Here is a 22942-nt window from a genome sequence, read left to right on the forward strand (position 1 = left end):
TACAATAAGTGGCACTCACAATTTGGTGGCAGTCAAGAGCTGTCTAACTGGCTCACTCAACAAAAAGGAAGTAGCATGAAGACCTAGCCAGCTTCCCAGGGCTAGTGAGACCATGTTAGACCAGTGTAATTCCTGACTACATTCTAAAGCTTGTCTTCATACCAAAAGATAAGTATAGCTACCAATCCTCATCAAAGAAGTCTCTCTTTACAGTGTTTTCCTGTTTTATGAACCAAGTCTTACGGAAACTATAGCCACTGAATGCAAAGCTAAATGTGTTGAGAATAGTCAGATTTCATGGTACAGGAGCCAGGTGGTATCACTCAACCACTAAAACAAAGGTGAACATAGGTACCATAGTGGACGTCAATAACAATAAGAATAGTTTAACTGACAGTTCTGCACCAGCGCCTAGTTGAGTACAGGTGGTTAGAAATGAAAGTCAGGAAGCCTATCAAAATCTCACTTGGTCTGTGTATAAGCAATGGAATTCTAGGACTAGTGAATAAAAACTTAGCCTGCATCATAAAAACAACTCTTTACTCACTCTTAAGACTTAAACCATTGAATAATAAATCCCTTAAAGGAAGGATAGGTCTCATTTATGAAGAACCTGAAGACAAGGCTAAAATTTTCCAGTTAATCTTTGGCCAAACCTTCACCAAATATGCCTGTGCGCTTTTGCTAGGGTGAGTGTGCATTACAGGGAAGTAACTGAACATTTTTTATGTATTTTATTTATTTATTTATTTTACAATTTATTCATTTTATATCCCAATTGTAGCCCCTTCTTCATCTCCTCCTAGTTCCACCTTTCCTCCCTCCCTCCCTCTTCCCCCTAGTCCACTGAAATGGGGAGTCATGCTCCCCTGTCATCTGACCCTAGTTTATCAAGTCTCAGGACTGCCTGGATCCTCTTCCTCTGTGGCCTGGTAAGGCTGCATCACCAGGGGGAAGTGATCAAAGAGTAGACAACCAAGTTCATGACAGGTGCAACCCCTGCTCCTCTTACTCAGGTACTCACATGGAGATTGAGCTGCCTATCGGCTGTATATGAGCAGGGGTTCTAGGTCCTCTCAATGCATGGTCTTGGTTGGTGCATCAATCTCTGTAGGCCCCCTGGGCCCAAATTTTTTGGCTTTGTTGGTCTCATTGTGGTGCTCCTGTCCCCTCCAGCTCCTTGTATCCCCCCTTCTTACACTAGACTCCCTGTGCCCTGCCCAAAGTTTGGCTGTGATACTTCTAAGGTAGAGCTTTTCAGAGAACCTCTATGGTAGACTCCCATCCTGTTCTCACTCTTCAACCTCTTCTGGTGTCTATACTCTTTGACATTCTGAGTGAGATTTAAGCATCCTCCCTAGAGTTCTCCTTGTTGTTTAGCTTCTTTAGGTCTGCAGATTTTATTATGTATAGTATATGGCTAATATCCACTTATAAATGAGTATATACCATGCATTTCTTTCTGGTTTTGGGTTACCTCACTCAAGATGATCTTTTCTTTTTTTGTTTGTTTGTTTTTTTAATTAAATTTTTATTTTTTATGTTAATTACAGTTTATATTCTTTGTATCCAAGCAGTAGCCACCTTCCTCATTCCCTCCCAATCCCACCTTCCCTCTCTTTACTCCTCCCTGTCCAACTCTAAGTCCACTGATAGGTGCTGTTTGGCCTGTGCAGAAGAGAGTTTGGAGGACAGGAGCAGGTTATCATAAGTTTAATCAAATGTTAATTGTAATTTTAGCTACCTTGCCAGATGTAGTTTCATTGCTTAATCAAATTAACATAATCATCGTGCTTGGAATGGATCTAATAGCCTGACAAATGTCTTGTCCCTCTTCTGTTAGAAACATCCCAAAGAAGTTATTTTCTTTCACGAACACATGAGTGCTCACCTCTGGGGCATATTGACTCTCTGGTTCTATCACAATTTAGTTCCAAAAACTTTGCCACGTTTCCTTCCACAAGATATCATACAGGACATTACACTACTGACACTCTGCTGTAAAGACTGAGAAAAAGCAACACTCTAGACTTACTGTTAATCTAATAAACTGCTAGACAGTGAAATATAAATCTGACCAAATTTACAGTCTTCTACCTCAGTTAATATCTTGAAAGTAAAAGTGTCAGCATGTTGAGCTAGTCCTTCTAAGATAAAGGACAGATGGTTGCTCCTGGATTCTATACAACTAATTCCTGCTGGGCCTCATTATTAGAGTTTTGAAGCAAAACATTATTTAGGTGTATTACTCTGTCTCAGCGCCTGATGGGCTGGTTTGAATAGTGCCAAAGAGAAGAGAATACAATGGATGCAAACTGTTCTGCAGGCAGCTCTGCTAGTGGGACTTCTGACCCAGCAAACTCAGTGATGTTTGAGATGCTGGAACCAGACAGATGCTGTTTAGAGCCTTTGGTGTCCTCTATAGGTGAATTTCAGGTATTTCCTTAGCATTTTGAGCAAAGTCTTCCAGTAATCTCTGAATAAATATTATCATTTTGAGAATGAGCTTTTAGCAAGGCAACGGGCTCTTTTTAAAAACTGAAACTTAACCATAGGAATCAAGGATCTACACAACATGAGCTAACCACTATGAATTTCATGTTCTCCCAGCAATACTCCACTGTTCGGTGGAAGTGGTATATAAAATGAATAGACTCTGAAGACAGAGCTCAGGTCCATTAAGAAGTTGACCAAGAACTCAGTGTTCCTATTCTTAGTGTGGTACCCTCTTGCTTGTAGATACCACTTTAACTTCATAGAGAGTCCTTTAGAATGAGTCAAAGAAGAGGAGAAATCTCACACCTGGCTCATAGTTGGCCCTGAGTAATAAGTTGACAGCATCCCAGAGCTGGTAGGAGAAGAACTATTAGCCACTTTCTCAAAAAACCCAAGCTCAGTTGTAAAGGAAAAATTTCCCAGCTTACAGAAATTTCAGTGGGACACCAGATTATATACTTGACCTGCAAGAAGAAACAACTACACTTGTCATTATATAAACATTTGTGTGCTTTAGCCAATGATTGAGTTGATGGTAAGGAAGTAGAAGAAATATGGTGGCAAGATCTATAGCAATGAAAAGGTGAATAGACCTCTATGAGTGGGAAAATGATGAGGAAGGTATTTGGGTCCCATGGCACTATCCACTGAAATGTGACCTAGACAGAGGAACTCTTTAATAATCTAATAGATTGGATAATTATTCTGGGGATATAATCAGTTTTTTTCAGCTGTTCCTGTGACTACTAGAAGAGTTCCTTCTGTGAAAGAGATGCCAGTTATAGATGAAGTCAGCAACGTGTATTTATGGTCACCAACTTAACCTGATTATGGTCACCACTGAGTGCCAATGGCTGACATTGACACTGAAGCTCGGAACAACATCATTACTCATAATAATTGGTCTTCTTCCTGATGCAAGTTGCTTACATTATACTGTTTCCATGATAAAAATGGCAGCAATCTATTCTTACTGTGTGGAATACTATTCACCCTGGATCTCAGTAGAAGTGGCTTAACATTAAATCAAAAAATAAAGCCTCCTTAGACTTCTGTTCTTATCTTTGAGAAAAATTCTTAGAAATTCAGTCCGAGTGTGTTTAATATTTTTTGAAAAGTCCTCCTCTACTTATATTAATTAGTTGTGATCACCTTATCAATAAACAAGCCTGTACTGAAACAATCAAGAAAGTTGAGATTGGTTCATATTCTCCAGGACACAGTACAGGAGAGAAATAAAGGAATTATAAGATATTTCACATGCAATAATTAGAAATAAGTAAGAAAATAACACTAAGATCATATGCTGTGTGAATATGTGTGTTGTGTGCACAGGATGTGTGTTGTGTGTGCTTGTGCATGAATGAACATATTTCTAATTATTCATTCTGTCCTGTGTGCTGTTTTATACATTTTAACTAAATATATATATGTATGTATGTACACACACATATATATATATATATATGTAGAGAGAGAGAGAGATAACATTCATTGTTGCTATTTTTTCTTCCAGATCTCATCTTCTAGAGAAATTACAAATGAGTCAATGATTTTGTTTCCTCAATTCATTTCTATTGCCTTTTCTTTAAAATTATTAAAAGTATGATAATGTGGTAAGACTAGCAAAGTGCATCAATATTAGTCATTACACACATGCAGCCATTGATATGGAAGTGTACATTGTAAGCCAGCACAGAAACCAGAATATTTAAGGAAAAATAAAGATGCATTATAATGAGAAAAAAAATGTGATTTTCTATGTGCAACCAAGAATCTTCTACTCTTTAGCTATTCAAGGGCTCAAAAAACTGTATACTCCTTCATGATGAGGCTTGCTATATGTACTCAAGTAGCTGGGTTGTATGTGTGTGTGTGTGTATACATTCCTAAATACAGCGGGCTTAGTTCATATAATGTTGTTCATATGTGTGTTCCCAAGGCAGACCATTTGGTATTAGATAACCAATTGATATATTTTCCCTGGAGAAGAACATTTTTTCCTTATTCAGAACTTCTTAATTGTCTATAGTTCTTTGTATAGGATTGAGGTCTTATGTGTTCTCCCCTGTACACTTTGTCATATGTATTGATGTCCAAGTGGCAAAGACCTCAACATAAAACCAGACACACTAAATTGGTTACAAGAAAAAGTGGGGAAGAACCTTGAACTCATTGGCACAGGAGACAACTTCCTGAACAGAACACCAACAGCACAGGCTCTAAGATCAACAATTCATAAATGGGACCTCATGAAACTGAAAAGCTTCTGTAAAGCAAAAGACACTGTTGCCAAAACAAAACAACAGCCTACAGGCTGGAAAAGGATCTTCACCAACCCTATATCTGACAGAGGGCTAATATCCAGAATATATAAAGAATTAAAGAAATTAAAAAGCAATAAATCAAACAATACAATTAAAAATGGGAAACAGTGAAACAGAGAATTCTCAAAAGAGGAATATAGAATGGCAGAGAAACACTTAAAGAAATACTCAATGTTCTTACTTACAGAGGAAATGCCAATCAAAATGACCCTGAGATTTCACCTTATACCCATCAGAATGGCTGAGATCAAAAACTCAAATGACAATACATGCTGGAGAGCATGTGGAGAGTGGGGAACCCTCCTCCATTCCTGGTGGGAATATAAACTTGTACAACCACTTTGGAAATCAATCTGGCACTTTTTTCAGAATATTAGGACTAGTGCTGCCTCAAGATCCAGATATAACACTCCTGGGCATATATCTGAAAGATGTGCAACAATAGAACAAGGACATTTGCTCATCTGTGTTCATACCAGCTTTATTCATAATAGCCAGAACTAGAAACAGCCTTGATGACCCTCAATGGAAGAATGGAAACAGAAACTGTGGTATATTTACACAACGGAATACTACTCAGCAATTAAAAACAAGGAAATCATGAAGTTTGCAGGCAAATGGATGGAACTAGAAAAGATTATCCTGTGTGAGGTATCCCAGAAGCAGAAAGACACACATGCTATATACTCATTTATAAATGGATATTAGCCATATAATATAGCATATACTTACTAAAATATGCAGTCCTAATGAAGCTAAACAACAAGGAAGACCATAGGGAGGATGCTTAATTCTCATTCAGAAGGGCAAATAGAATAGACACCAGAAGTAGTTGAAGAGAGGGAACAGGATGGAAGGCAACCAAAGATGACCTCTGCAAGACTCAACACATCAGGGAATTGAAACAGATGCTAATACTCACAGCCAAACTTTGGGCATAGCAGAGAAAATCATAGGAAAGAGTGGGGGAATAGAGGAACCAGAGTGGACTGGAGCTCCATAAGAAGATGAACAGAGCCAACAAATCTGGACCCATGGGGACCTGCAGAGAATGATGTATCAACCTAAGACCATGCTTCTTTGTCAAAACTCAGGTGTCATAGGTTAGATGTGTGGATTTATTTCTGGATCTTTGATTCAATTCCATTGATCCACCATTCTGTTTCTATTTCAGTATCATGCAGTTTTTATTACTGTTGCTCTATAGTACAACTTGAGATCAGGGAGGGAGATACCTCCAGAAGATATTTTATTGTACAGGATGGCTTTAGCTATTCTGCGTTTTGTTTTGTTTTGTTTTGTTTTTCCATATGAAATTGAAAATTACTCTTTCAAGATATAAATAATTGTGTTGGTATTTAGATGAGAATTGCATTGAATCTGTAGGTTGCTTTTGGTAGAATGGTCATTTTCACTATGTTAATTCTAACAATCCATGAGCATGGGAGATCTTTCCATCTTCTGATTTCTTTTTCAATTTCTTTCTTCAGAGACTTGCAGTTTCCTTGAGATAATCAACAAGATAGACAAAAGCTTAGCCAAAGTAACTAAAAGGCAGAGAGACACTATCCAAACCACCAAAACCCAAAATGAAAAGGGGGACATAAAAACTGACACTGAGAAAAACCAAACAACCATTAGGTCCTACTTCAAAAGCCTATACACCATAAAATTTGAAAATCTAAATGAAATGGATGATTTTCTTGATAGATTCAATTTACCAAAGATGAATCAACATCAGGTGAATAAATTAAATCGTCCTATATCCCCTAAAGAAATAGAAGCTGTCATCAAAAGTGTCTCATCCAAAGAAAGCCCAGGGCCAGATGGGTTTAGCACAGAATTCTACCAAACCTTCAAAGAAGAGCTAATACCAATACTCTTCAAATTTTATTCCACAAAATAGAAACAGTAGGAACATTACCAACCTCATTCTACGAGGCCACAGTCACCTTGATACCTAAACTGCACAACAACCCAACAAAGAAAATTTCAGACCAACCTCACAAAAATGCTCAATGAAATACTCAAGAACTATATCCAAGAACACATAAAAGGTATCATCCTCCTTGACCAAGTAGGTTTCATCCCAGGCATGGAGGGGTGGTTCAATATGTGGAAATCCATCAATGTAAACTGAAAGAGGAAAAAAAAAAAAAAACAAAAAAAACACAAGATCATCTCCTCAAATCCTGAAAAAGCATTTGATAAAATCCAACACCTGTTCTTAATTAAAGTTTTGGAGAGATCAGGGATACAAGAACATAGTAAAGGCAATATACAACAAGCCTATAGCCAACATCAAATTAAATGGGGAGAAACTGAACTCAGTCCCTCTGAAATCAGGGATAAGACAACGCTGCCCACTCTCTCCTTATCTCTTCAACATAGTACTTGAAGCCCTAGCTAGAGCACTAAGACAACAAAGGAGATCAGGTGGTACAAATCAGAAAGGAAGAAGTAAAAGTATCACAATTTGCAGATGATATGAGTGACCCCAAAAATTCAACCAGAGAACTCCTGCAGCTGGTAAACAACTTCAGTAAAGTGGCTGGACAAGGACTGCCTCTGACATGAACTGATTGGCCTGCTCTTTGATCACCTCCCCCCTGAGCAGGGAGCAGCCTTACCAGGCCATAGAAGATGACAATGCAGCCACTCCTGATGAGATCTGATAGACTAGGATCAGAAGGAAGGAGAGGAGGACCTCCCCTATTAACAGACTTGGGGAAGGGCATGCGTGGAGAAGGGGGAGAGAAGGTGGGATTAGGAGGGGAGGAGGGAGGAGTTTATGGGAAGATACAAAGTGAATAAAGTGTAATTAATAAAAGTTAAAAAAATTAAAAAAAATCTGAAGTCCTCCTGTATACAAAAGACAAAAGGGCTAAGAAAGAAATTAGGGAAACAACACACTTCACAATTGCCACAAATAACATAAAGTATCTTGGTGTGACTCTAAACAAGCATGTGAAAGACCTGTTTGAAAGAAACTTTTATTTGATGCTTGTCACTTAATAATTACAGAAAGAACCCAAGTAGGGGCCCTTATAGAGAGCACATCTTTCCCCTTACATGAACTTCAAGTGTAGATTGAGGAATCTCCAGATCTTCACAGAAAGATAGGTGGTATGGATTGGCTTCACTTCCAGAAGTACACTTGTAGAAGGCACAGTATTTTCTTTGTCCCCAGATACTTAGACTTTGCTTAGTAGTCAAAGTACACTGTTGATAATCAGAAATTGCTTCAGGGAGATTTCTCAGTGGGTGCAAGTTTCTCAGTTGACCAGTGCCATATTAATAAAATGTTAAACTCCCCCTAAACCATCCACAATCAATAAATAATGCAGGCCGAAATCACTAAATATGCCTCTGAGGGCTGTTTCATTGAAATTCACTGATTCAACACTATTCCAAGGAAGTTCTGCCACATTCAGCATTCTTTCCGAGGAATTTGCCAGACTGAATACCAAGGTCCTTAAAGGTCCTTCTGGCTGTCACCCCTCTTCAGCTCACAAATGATGGGGTACAATGCTGGTTCTCGGGGAATTGCAATTGTGCCCTGTCTCCAAATGCTGGCTGGTTTCCACTCTGCTTCCAAGTCTCAGGAAAAAAATTAGATAAGCTTTTTCCCTGAAGATCACATTCACCATTATTTACTTCCACCACAAAGTTCAAAGACAGAATTGAGGAATCTTTGAACAGGCTGAGCCAAGCAGGCTTCTGCTGCTGACAGCATCTGCAGAGTATTGGTTTGGAAGATGCATTTCCAAAATTTAATATGCTTCCCATTCTTGAATTCCTACAAGTACTTCAGGAACACCATCTCAAACAAACACATGAAACTTGTCCATCAACAAGAAAAAAAAGAAAATTTTGTTTATCGGCAGTTCTTCTTGTGTTCCCTTCCAGGAAGAAGATATCTGGAAAGACAGATCATTAGCAAAAGGAACAGAGAACACACAGCCAACAGCATCCTTAGAGCAACTGCTCATGGAAGGAGAAAAGTGTTTTAGGGAAAGTAGCCTGGCCATGGAGAGGGGCCTGTGGGAGCAAGGAAAGTGTTTTAGGGCAGTTCGTAGACTGCAGGCACATTTGAAGTCCTAAAAATCTGTATGTTGGTCTGAGCACTAGTTTCTCTGCTCCAGCAGTCAACAAAGATTTATCAGAATTCTCTTACATGCAATTGGAGGGTAGGCTAAGCACCGGTAGCACTGGGTTTTACAAACAAATAAGTTTATGATAGATCCTGAGCCTTCCTTCGTTAGTTCACAACTTTAGAATTCTTTGGCTTTGTGTTTGTTTGTTTGTTTGTTTGTTTGTTTGTTTGTTTTAGACAGGGTTTCTCTGTGTGGCCTTGGCTGTCCTGGAACTACACTTTGGTTTTCAACCGGTTACTTGCTTACTGTTAGGTTTAAAACCTGGAACAAATGGCTGAGGCACATATTTAACATATCAAAGCAAACCTGGCCACTAGGTTCTCCCTGCATCCCTCAGTCACAACCTGTTACAATGCCTTCCTGTCTGGCAATACTCCAAACCCTACCCCAGACTTCTCCAGCCCCTGGGCTGGGTTGCACTTTCCTAAGTAATGTAACTATTTTGGTTACTTGCCTGCTTTGTATCTTTGAGCCTCCTGGCTGCTGCAACTGGTAGCTCTCTCTCCCTTCTTTACCCCCTCCCCCATCTCCTCATACAGCACAGCTCAGTCTGGTTCTGTCCACTCTGGACTCTTCCATATGTCCCTTCCTCTTGCTATGCTCGCCCACATATCTATACTAAGCTTTCTCTTCCTCCATACCTAGGAACAGTCATGTTTGTTTGTTTTTTTCCTTTTTCTTTCTTTCTTCTTTGTCCCATTCATCTGGTGCAGAACCCAGGACTAGTCATGTGCCTTTTCTTTTTCTTTTATTTTTTTCTTTTACTTGTCTGTGAAATGAGGACAGGGTACCCTCTAAACATGGGTGTTGGTAAAGGATACAAACGAAAGCCTGGGTAATTGCACATAACTACAAATATGAGGGAAATTTTATTTACACCAATAATACTTTCTATTCTTTTATTATGTTAGGTATAATTGTAGTTGTTCATGCTACTAGGGACAAGGACTCTAAGAAGCTAATTCAAAGACTCACTGTGGGTAGAAAATTTATAGAAAATGGTGGTTAAAATGTTAAGAAATACATGCCTTCTAGTAGCCTAGATATGGAGGGAAAAAATAGAAGCTTTGTCGAGGTCTGGGAACAACTTTAGATTGTCAGCAGTGAACAAAGCCAGTGTGAATGCAGTGTTTAAAAGAACTATTGGTCCACTAACATAATTTATAAAAATAGTAAGGCATTTTAGCAAAGCAAATAAATTTTTTCCCAAGCATATACATCACACAAAAAGTTCTCAGATATAGAGGGTAATGAAATTTCCTTTAGACAGATTTGTAAAGTATGTGACACTCTGTTAGTAATTTTTTAAAAAAGAAAAGGAAATTGGGTTTCTTTGTTTCTTGAGGCTGGAGGAAGTCCTATCTGCCCACCTGCTGTTCTTCACAGCAGGCAAAACTAGTTACAGTCATTTGATGGTACCACCTGACAGGCTACAATCAAGGGAAGACCCAGAAGATCCAAAGTTCAGGGTGCTTATTTGCAAAATCACAAATAAGCTCCCATTGCTCTAGAGCAGCAGTTTTCAACCTGTGGGTCTCTACTCCTTTGGAGTTCGAATAGCCCTTTCACCTTTCACAGGGACCACAAATCAGAAATTCTGCATATCAGATATTTACATTATGATTCGTAACAGTAGCAAAATTACAGTTTTGAAGTGGCAATGGAAATAATTTTATAGTTGGGATCACCACAACATGAGGAACTGTATTAAAGGGTTGCAGCATTGGGAAGGTTGAGAACCACTGCCTTGGAGAGATGGAATAGTTAGCAGGCCTGAAACTTTCATCTGCCTCTATCTGCCACCAGAAATCCCTTCCTTTCCTAGGAGTAGTTCAAGTTCATTGAGCTTTGCATATTTTCTCTTTTCTTCTTTTCTCTTAGGGATTTTGAGCAGCATATTTCAGTGAAACAAAAATAAATCTGAATATTCAATAGTGTGTGTGTCTCCATTAACCAAACTTTGCATTTGTCACTGTGGTACATACATGATTCTTATAACCCTAATTAGGCATCTAAAGGCTTTAATAGGTAATAAGCTGGCACTTAAGAACCATATGCACCATCTTGGAAGGAACTTCCCATATAAACTTATAAAAAGGTCTTCAGACAGGATAGGTGGGCTGACTTTAATAGGAAAGTTTTAGAGAAAATTGTGGTTCAAAGGATAGAAGGACGTGGAGGGAATAGGAGCTCCACAAGAACACCAACATTGCCAACTAACCTGGGCCCAGGGCAGGTGGAGTGGAGGGCATGCAAAGACTGAAACCAAGGACCATGTATGGGCTTGACCTAGGCCCCCTACACATATGTAGCCAATGGACAGGATAGTGTTCATGTGGGTTCCCTACTAAGGGGAGTGCGGGCTATCTCTGACATGGACTCTCTTGCCTGCTTTTGGATCACTTGCCCCTGGCAGGGCTCCCTTGCCAGGCCACCATGGTAGAAGATGCACTCAGTCTTGATACATCTTGATGTGCTGGGCTGGGATGGGTAGGTGAGGTGGGGACGCCCCTTTTCTCAGGGGGGAGGAGAGAGGTGATACAGGGAAGAGGGAAGGAGGATTAGGGGCAGGAGGGAAGGAGGGAGGAGGTGACAATTGGGATGTAAAGTGAATAAAAAACTAAAATAAATAATTAATTAATTAGTTTTAAAATTTTCACTTTTCCATCATTGAGTAACACTGTGTTAGTGTGTCATTTAAACCACAGTTAAGGCTTAACTTAATCTGTATTGCCTGGCAATTCTGAGAGTCAAACTTACACTGGAATCATGCAAGCCATTCAGGTAATTTCCAGGCCTTGCTCACAGCAGTCCCTATACCTTGCTGCTGCATGAAAAAAAGTTGTGTCTAATGTCACTGCAGAAGCTGTCTGAGTCTCTCTGGTCTTGACATGATCTGGGGTTGCAAAGAATGTCATGTTCTGGGGCTGCTTTTCTAGATATTATACACGGCTACCACACCCTCATCCTTTCAGCCATATAATCAGTGCCTCAGAGAATGTTAGAGCAACAACAGAGGGGCCTAATCCTATCAATGTAGGTGTTTCTTTCCCAGGAACCACGACTGATAATTGAATCATAATACTACTCCTGTGAGTTTTTGAAATCCCATTTTTCACTCAGTATTGCATTCAGAGTGAAGGCAGACCAAATCAAGCCTAAATCCTCACATTGGATGTAAAAGCAGTCACATGGTCTACCTTTTATGTGTATTTTTTATTCTTTAGAGATGCATGAGGGCATAGCTCTGAGGAATGAGTTCAAATGCCATTACTGTTCATACTCATTTTTCAACATTAAAAAGACAGTGTCTACACACTACTTTCAGGATAAAAATAAGAGTCTGCTTTAGTCATTGTAAAATTTTTTGACGGTAACACACAAGCATGCAAACTCATTACTACGCATTTACCAGTGCCTTTTGGATTCAGCCCCACCTGTGTGTGCTTGAATTAGCAAAGGCTATTTGGTAGGACAGCACACATCTGTCCGGGAAGTGTCCCAGATGGCCCGAAGCTTCATCAGCAGCTGACGTGTGACTGTGTTGGGAGCCTATCTGCAGCTGAAACTCCTTGATGGAAAGGCATTGGCTGAGTGTGCTGGAGTCTTTGTAAGGACTGAAAGGGCAAAGCCAGTGAACCTACTTGTTCATTCCGAAGGATCACCCTTAATACTCTTAGGAAGGCTTATAGCATCAAGGCTATTAAAGTTCGATGATTTAATAAGTTTTCCCACTTGCAACATCAATGCTAATTATAGAAATTAGGTGAAATGCACTACTGTTTAAGTCCAGTGGAGAAATACTTTGTCTTCTAGGAGGATACCTCTCTCCCTACCTTGCTCTACTTCTGTGATAATCAAAAACATAAGAAACATATATCCAGGAGTAATCCTAACATCAGGGACCCAGACAGAAGGATTTCTAGTTTACTGCTAACTTGAGCTACATAGAAATACTTTTCTGGAAAAAAAAAAAGTGATTAAAATGTGTTATGTCTGAGCCATTTTAAGTAAAAACACATAAACACATATATAGATGTTTATGGATAGTTATCTCAGATGTCTACAATTGGCCCTATATATTGGTGGGTTCCATATCTGTGTTCTACCAATGACGTATAAAACTATTTTTTTAAAACAAGAAAGGAGTGAAAAGTCTCTCAGGTCTCTTCTGAAGGCACTAATTTCATTATTAGGACTCTTCCTTAGTGATTGTCTGCTCTCCAAATTCCCACTTCCTCATGCCATCACATTAGAGACTTAGATTTCAACCTGAAGCCTAGATTTTGGGTATTCACAGATATTCACCACTCACAAAAGCCCCAGACATTTGTTTGGCCAGGCTCAACATGACAACTTTGGGCTACACAGATTTACCAAACAAAAACATAGGTCACTTAGATATAAGTTTCAGTTAAACAGTGAATAAGGAATATTGCTCATTATATGTGACCTTTACTGTTGAACAATGCATTTGAATCATACAAGGCTTGGGGATGGGTTGTATTACCTAAGAAACCTTATACCTAAGAAAACCTAAAACTGCAAAATAAACCCTATATTAGAACCACTTGTATAACTGGTACAAAAACTTTAGGCAAAATCAGTTTTCTCCTGTGAAGTGACACTGGCTATTTCAATCACACTCAAGTCTCATGCTCAGCAGTAGTTGTCCAACATAAAATGCACTCTGTGGTTTTGTGTCTGTATGCTTTCTAGTTTGCTGTTATTTGTCTTTTTGTTTTTGTTTGCTTTATTGGATTTTTTATTTTTTGGAAAAGAGATTGTGTGAAGTTGGTTTGGTAGGGAGGTAGGAAGAAGTTGGGAGGACTTGAGGGTGTAATCAAAATACATTATATGAAAAACTTTTAAAATAAATTTTAAACTTTTAAAATAAATTTTAAAAGTAATAAAAAATCCTGTACATTTACCACCCTGAATGAAAGCATAGGTTTTAGTGCCTTCTTCAAATATAACTGAAGAGCTTAAGATAGCCTGTATATAACTCCATTTTGAAATAAAGATCTTGACTGGGAACTGAATTCAGGTACCAGGAAATATCACAGAATGTACACCTGGCAGAAAACAAAGTTAACTCTCCTAGCAACAGCCTCTAGGAAATATAACAGAATAAATGCTTCATAGAAAATAGAGACAAACTCCCTGGCAATAATCAATGGGAATCGGTTGAGAATCAGGTGGGAAAATTCTCCCCAATATTTTAGATATGGTTTAGAAAAATAGCCATTGTGATTATATGCCTTAGCCATTGTGATTATGTGCCTCAGAAAAGGTCACCCCGCCCTGCTAAACTTCACTCAATTCTGTAACACCGAGGCTTGTGCCCCCCTGCTTGCTGCCATGGAAACCCCCGGTTCACAGACTTTCCCTTTAAAAATCCTGTTCACTCAGAGCTCAGGGTCCCACTTCTCTACTGCTGTGCCAGTGAGACTTGGGTCCCAAGTTCGATCGCTCTCGTAATAAAGCTCTCTTGCAATTGCATTGAGTCGTCTCCTGGTGGTCTCTGAGGGTCCTGTGAACCTGGCATAACATAACCATGAAAGTAAATGGAAGGCAGAAAACAGGGAGGTTTCACATAGCTCTGAAAACTTCAGACCATCTTGTAGGAGAGACTGGAATAGAGACAATAATGAAACAATGATGGATAGGATGATACAACCAAGACTACTTAGTAACACAAACCTTTGTCTGGGGAGACATCTCTGTGAACAAAGTACTTGGTGAGAAAACATAGGGACCAAATTTGGGATTTTCAGCAGTGAGTATGGCAGCCTGCCTGTAATTTGAACTCTTGGAAGGCAGAGAGAGGGGATCCTCAGAACAAAATGATTAACTAGATTAGCCATACAGGCGAGCTTTGAGCTCAGCAAGAAGCCATGCCACAATTGACAGAGTTAAGATCAAGAGAGAAAGACTCTCAGTGTCAACCTTGGTACCACATACACACATGTACATATGTAAACATGTGAACACATAATCAAAAACACAGTATGTATACATACAGATGTAAAACTTTCTCACTAAATTTTGTGTAAACACCCTGAAGGTGGACTTGAAGGGTCACTGGACTTCTCTGTTACTCTTCCCAAAGTGTTCACACTGAGTAAACATCCCTTCTCCACTTTCCCCTATTACTTGGCTCTTTAATTGGCCTATTGAAAATGAGTTGCCAATTCTCTGTTATTTACTTTGATCCTAATAACATGAGTATCAAAGGAAGAACAAAACTCCACTAAGAAATGTGTCTAAAAGAAATGCTGATGGATATTAAGTATTCTGTCCTACAGAACCAAGAAACTGCTATGAAAAGAGTGATTGCTGGCTTCCTAGCATAGCCTACTGTTCAGCCCTTTCTGAAGAGGGCTTTTAACTGGGATTATTCTGCTATGGCATAGAGTCTAACTTCATGATGGGGATCCAGATTCTGTCAACTGAAGAAGAAAAGATACCTTGTTTTACTTTGAAATAGTGCACTAAGATATATAAGCGACCCCAAGAATTCAACCAGAGAACTCCTCCAGTTGATAAACATCTTCAGCAAAGTGGCAGGATACAAAATCAACTCAAAAAAATCAGAAGCCCTCCTGTATACCAAAGACAAATGACCGAGAAAGAAATTAGGGAAACAACACCCTTCACAATAGCCACTAACCACATAAAGTACCTCGGGGTGACACTAACCAAGCAAGTGAAAGACCTGTTTGAGAAAAACTTCAAGTCTCTGAAGAAAGAAATTGAAGAAGATCTCAGAAGATGGAAAGATCTCCCATGCTCATGGATTGGTAGGATTAACATTGTGAAAATGGCCATCCTGCCAAAAGCAATCTACAGATTCAATGCAATTCCCATCAAAATACCAACTCAATTCTTTACAGACCTTGAAAAAAAGATTCTCAGCTTCATATGGAGAAACAAAAAACCCAGAATCTCCAAAACAATCCTGTACAACAACAGATCATCTGGAGGTATCTCCATCCCCAATCTCAAGTTGTACTACAGAGCAATAGCAATAAAAACTGCATGGTATTGGCATAAAAACAGAAAGGAGGATCAATGGAACCACATAGAAGACCCAGACATAAACCCACACACCTATGAATACTCCATTTTTGACAAAGAAGCCAAAACCATTCAATGGAAAAAAGACAGCATCTTCAACAAATGGTGCTGGTCCAACTGGATATCCACATGCAGAAAAATGAGAATAGATCTATATTTATCACCCTGCACAAAACTAAAGTCCAAGTGGATCAAAGACCTCAACATAAAACCAGATACTCTAAATCTGTTAGAAGAAAAAGTGGGGAACAGCCTAGAACTCATTGGCACAGGAGACAACTTCCTCAACAGAACACCAACAGCACAGGCTCTAAGAGCAACAATCAATAAATGGCACCTCATGAAACTGAACAGCTTCTGTAAAGCAAAGGACACTGTCATCAAAACAAAACGCCTGCCTACAGATTGGGAAAGAATCTTCACTAACCCTTTATCTGACAGAGGACTAATATCGAGTATATACAAAGAACTAAAGAAGCTGAAAAGTAATCCAATTAAAAAATGGGGAACAGAGCTAAACAGAGAATTCTCGACAGAGGAATATCGAATGGCAGAGAAACACTTAAAGAAATGCTCATCCTCATTAGCCATCAGGGAAATGCAAATCAAAACGACCCTGAGATATCACCTCACACCCATCAGAATGGCCAAAATGAAAAACTCAAGGGACAACACATGCTGGAGAGGTTGTGGAGAAAGGGGAACCCTCCTCCACTGCTGGTGGGAATGTAAACTGGTACAACCACTCTGGAAATCTATCTGGCGCTTTCTAAGACAATTAGGAATAGTGCTTCCTCAAGACCCAGCTATACCACTGCTAGGTATATACCCAAAGTTTGCTCAAGTACACAAAAGGTATATTTGCTCAACCATGTTTATAGCAGCTTTATTTGTAATAGCCAGAACCTGGAAACAACCCAGATGTCCATCAACGGAGGAATGGGTACAGAAATTGTGGTATTTTTACGCAATGGAATACTACTCAGCAATCAAAAAGAAGGAAATCATGGAATTTGCAGGCAAATGGTGGGATCTAGAAAAGATCATCCTGAGTGAAATATCCCAGAAGGAGAAAGACAAACATGGTATATACTCACTTATATAGACCTATAAGATATGATAAACATAATGAAATCTATACACGTAAAAAAGATAATCAAGAGAGTGGACATGGGGTAAGATTATCAATCCTCATTTTGAAAGACAGATGGGATGCGCATTGAACATTGACAGGAGTCTACTGAGCGCATTTGAAAGACTCTAACTAGCAGTGTTTTCAAAGCAAAGACTCATGACCAAACCTTTGGCAGAGTACAGGGAATCATAAGAAAGAAGGGGAGTTAGTCTGATGAGGAAAGAATAGGAGCTCCACAAGGACCAAAGATATCTGGGCCCAGGGTCTTTTCTAAGACTGACATGCAACCAAGGACCATGTATGAATGTAACCTAGAACCTCTGCTCAGATGTAGCCTGTGGTAGCTCAGTAACCAATTGGTTTCCCATAGTGAGGGGAACAAGGACTATTTCTAACAGGAACTCAATGACTGGCTCTTTGGCCTCCCCACCCCCCAAGGGAGGAGCAGTCCTGTTAGGCCACAGAGGAGAGCTTTGCAGCCAGTTCTGAAGATACCTGATAAAACAGGATCAGATGAATGGGGAGGAGGTCCACCCTATCAGTGAACTTGGCAAGGGGCACGGTGGAGATGAGGGAGGGGGGGAAGGGACTGGGAGGGAATGAGGGATCGGGACACGGCTGGGATACAGAGTTAATAAAATGTAACTGATAAGAAAAAAATAAAATTAAAAAAAAATAAGGTCAACATCAAGGTCAACAAGAAAAAAAATACACTGTTACAGACATGTATTAGTATATGAGAGCTCTTCCTTTTGGGAGATAAAAGGAACATTTATGCAAAAAAAAAAAAAAAAAGAAAGAAATAGTGCACTAAGAATGTTAGGGCAACCGGGTGTAGTGACGCACGCCTTTAAACCCAGCACTGAAGGAGGCAGAAACAGGTAGATCTCTGTGAGTTTGAGGCCAGCCTGGTTTACAAAGCAAGTCAAGGACAGCCAGGGCTGATACACAGAGAAACCCTGTCTCAGTAATAATAGTACTACTAATAATACTAATAATAATAATAGTGGTGATGATGATGATGACGATGTTAGGACATTTGGAAATCAGTATTGGTGCCTGGGTGTGTTACCCCTGGCCACTCCTACTACATGCTTGACCGTCTAATATCACATAAATCAATGGTGACAGGAACATTACCAAGAAGTAGTCATCTTTGTTTCTTAGATTTTCAGAAAATCAAAACTAGAGATAGAGATGAAACATGTATCATCTGGTCTACCAGCTGTAGGAACATGCAAGCCAGTCTGAGAACACCTTCAGGTGTTACATTAAGAAAATATAAATAAAACTTATATCAGAGGCTAAGTAAATGGATCAGTAATAAAATGCTGGTCATGCAAATATGAGGATCCTAGCACAAACACACACACACACACACAGAGAGAGAGAGAGAGAGAGAGAGAGAGAGAGAGAGGAGAAGGTCTAGTACCTCACACCTCTAATCCCAGTATTATTTGGGAAACAGGCAGGAAGATCACTGAGGCTTGTCGGCCAGCCAAGCTAGCTGAATTGGTGAGTCAAGGTTCAGTGAGTATCAAAAAATGAGGTAGAAAATGGTTGAGGAAGACAATTTACATCTGCATTTGACAGGCACATCCATATGTGTGTACTTGCACAAACATGAACACACACAGAGACACACAGACACATACACACACACACACACACACACTTTGTCTCAAGGCTTTGCAACAAGAGTGCCCTATCTTCTCTAGTTGGATTTTGGATTTTCATTAAGTCAAGATCCTTGCCTCAATAACTACCCCTTAGCTTGAAATGAGGTAAGCAGCAGGACGTTTTCCCAGAACAATTTGGACTCATCATTTAGAAAATATCTTGAATGAAGGTCATATTTGAAGAAAAGGCTGAAGATAGGTTTTTATGGCAAGGAAGATAAATTATGAGAGCATTTCTAACTGTGTAAAAAATCTTAGCTCCTTCAGAAAAAGGAGTGATAGACTCTTCTGTATCTGTTTCTTCCCATTGTAATTTCTAACTGGTTATTTGGGGTAAACATTTCTTAAATGTTCCTTGTATACCAGATCACCATATGGTCAATTATATCCCTGGAACTTGGATGTGGATTATTCTGCATCACTTTTTTTTTTTTCTTTTTAGTTACATTTTGTTAACTCTGTGTCCCAGCTGTATCCCGCTCCCTCATTCCCTCCCCAACCCCACACTCCCTCCCTGGTCTCCTCCCTGCCCCTTTCCAAGTCCCCTGATAGGGGAGGACCTCCTCCCCTTTCATCTGACCCTGTTTTATCAGGTATCTTCAGGGCTGGCTGCAAAGTCCTCCTCTGTGGCCTAACAGACTGCTCCTCCCCTGGGGGGGGGGGTGTCAAACAGCCTGCCCTTGAGATCCTGTTAGAAATAGTCCGTGTTCCCCTTACTTTGGAAAACTACTTGGTTACTGAGCTACCACAGGCCACATCCGAGCAGAAGTTCTAGGTTATATCCATAGATGGTCCTTGGTTGAGTGTCAGTCTCAGAAAAGACCCTGTGCCCAGATATATTTGGTCCTTGTAGAGCTCCTATCCTTTCCATATCATACTAACTTCCCTTCTTTCATATGATTCCCTGCACTCTGCCGAGGGTTTGGTTATGAGTCTTAGTGTCTGCTTTGAAACAATACTAGGTAGAGTCTTTCAGATGCCTTTTGTGGTAGACTCCTGTCATAAGTTCAATGCACATCCCATTTGTCTTTCTAAATGAGGATTAATCACCTTCGCCTGTGTCCACTTTCTTGATTATCTTCTTTAGGTGTGTAGATTTCATTATGTTTATCATGTCTTGTAGGTCTATATAAGCGAGTATATACCAAGTTTGTCTTTCTCCTTCTGGGATACTTCACTCTGCATCACTTTTAAAAATAGCAGTTTTATCTTTTATTTATACTTTTGTTCTTTGATTGTTACTAAGATTTCCAGTGGGAATCTAACCCCACCCAGGAATGTTTAGTCAATAGAACCTATCCCCACAAAAGCCTTGGATCTTATAGGCAAATATAAATCGGCTATGTTCATAAAACTAAAAGAAATCATCTGTAAAGAATAAAAAGGAGTTGTGAGAAGCCTATCCAAATAAATAGTGTTATTTTAAAATAATAAAATAATCTATGAAATAAAAATGGGATGGAAAATTCAATAAATGATAATAAATATCATGGAGCAGGAGACATAATCCATTAACTGAACATGGGGAAGCTGAAATTATTCAGACGGAGACATAGAAAGATGAAGCATCAATAAAGATAAAACAACAGGACAAAAAAAAATCAAGGAAACAGATGTGCAAAAATCTACAACCCAAGCTGACTTCCTACTCCTTTGAAGAATACCAGCAAGCATGAAAATACGTGGAAACATAAGTGCACAGAGTATGGAGAGGTCACAAATTATGTCAGAAAGCAGCTCTAAATAAATTTTAAAGTGTTTATGTTATAGAAAACGTGTCAACATGCTCAACTACTACAAAAACATGAAGGATGAATTCAGTAACAGTAAAACTTGGGGAACTCAAGTAGAAGTCAACTTACTCACAAATAATGGCTAAAATACTTAGCTAAAAGAAAATTGAGAAATATAAATTTTTTCCCATTTTTAATACCTTTTCACATTTGAAAAATTTGGATTCTACCTCATGTTTAAACTGGAAATTTTTATTTTTCTTAATTTTTTTCAATTTTATCTATACTTCAAATATATTAGTGTCTTTTAAATAGCCTGTTATATTTTACATATTCTCCATAAACAATTATACTGACTTTCTTTTTGTAACGATATTATATTTATATTACATAATAAAATTTTTACTTAATATATGCACGTTTGAACAGATAAGACTGAATGTTAGCAAACTAATCATTTTCTATTAAAAAATTATTTCCTTATTTTTTAGGTTCCTTTTTATTTCCTCTCAGTAAGCTTCTCAGTTCTGCAAAAACTTTAGTTGTTCCCTCCATATATTTTCTTCCCTCCATCATCTTCCTCGCCAAACTCCTACATGATTACAGTCTCCAACCAGATCACTGTTATCAGTCCCCATCTCTATGTCTTCCATGATCTGTGTGGCTTTCTCAGGGCTTGGTTGCTGTGTAATTCACTGGCTTTGTTACTGTCCCGGTAAGCTCCTATGGCTGCAGGCACTAAAGTACACTGGTCTCTCCTTGCTTCTTTCGTAGCTTTTAATGACACCGATCTGCACATGCCTTTGAGTACCGCTCATTTCTGACTTTGTGCTCTAGAAGTTCTCAATGTTCTTTTCTTTCTTTGTAAGGTATTCTTTGGATTTCCCCAAGTCAGTCTTATTTGCATGTTCTAATTTCTCTTTGTGTCTTTTTCCTCTGACACATTGTACTTATTTACAGTGCTGGCTAGTTATAGGTCACCTTGACACACATTATAGTCGTCTGAGAGGAGGAAACCTTGATTGAGAAAATACCTCCATAAGACCAGATGTAGGCAAACTTGTAGGGTGTTTTCTTAATTACTGACTGATGGGGGAAAGCTCAGCCCATTGTGGGTAGTGCCATGCCTTGGGGTGGTAGCCCTGTGTTCTATAAGAATGCAGACTGAGAAGCCATGAGGAGCAAGCCAGCCAGCACTCCTCCATGGCCTCAGCTCCAGCCTCCATGTTACTGCTGTGTTTGAGTTCCTGCCCTGACTTCCTTCAATAATAAACTACAATTCAGAAGCGCAAACCAAATAAACTGTTTCCTCCTCAACTTGCTTTTGGTCATGGTGTTTCATCAGAGCAATGATAACCCTAACTAAGACATTTACTAATATGTTTGAAAAAAAAAATGTGTACTGGTTCTTGCCTTCTGGAGAAATACTCAGCCTTGGTTTTGACATACAGGTCAAAACACATAAACCAGAATGTGTTATGGCTTAATCTAAATGGTCAACATTTGAAATGAAAACCAACCTCACATATCAGTTTACATCAGTGCCAACTCATTTCACCCCCTAGAATTATTGGGAAAGCTTTTTTAAAAAAAATGTACAGGTAAATAAAATGATGTCCATATACTTTAATCCTTTTTGAATGTATGTCTTAAAAACAATAGACTTTCTAACTGCTGTCTTGCACTTGTCCTATGGGTTAGATATTAATTAATATTAATTAATGTATGCATGTTTCTGAATCACTTGGAAATTTAGTTGTGATTTCCTCTTTAACTTAATAATTATTAAGGTTACAATTCTTAAAGGGGATAAAATGCTCTTTGTTGCTTTTTATTTTAATTGCTTATGTAATAGTTTTATCAAAGAGAATGCATATTACATCATTTTTGCTTTTAGCAATATACAAAAATTTTCTCTCTGCTAGACACATACCTAATTTGTGGGAGTATCTGAGTAAAAGTAGTTTCAAAAATACATGAGTGCAGAAAAAAGAGACCTTTAAATGCTTTAAGACCAAGGTCATCTCTGGCTCACTAGAGGCTCAGCAACCTAGCTCTATCCAGTGAGGTCTGTCCTCACCAACTCACTTAAGAAGCAGTATTTTCTTCCAATGACTTCTGATGCTGTCCTATAAGAACACAGGCAACTGTGAGAGTTAAAGGAACCTCAACTTCCCCTTTTCTCTGTACTTTCATTTCAAGGCTGTCTAAACAGTGAGGGCTAGTCGGCTTCCCATTGCCATATGAGATAATCCACTTATAAAGAGATTAAAATTTTTGGCTCATAGTTTTGAATTGGTCTTTATAATTCCTTGGTCCATTCCTTTCATGCATG

The sequence above is a fragment of the Psammomys obesus genome, unplaced genomic scaffold, assembly GCF_907164565.1.
Source record: "Psammomys obesus unplaced genomic scaffold, mPsaObe1.curated_primary_1811, whole genome shotgun sequence".
NCBI classification, from domain to species: Eukaryota; Metazoa; Chordata; class Mammalia; order Rodentia; family Muridae; genus Psammomys; species Psammomys obesus.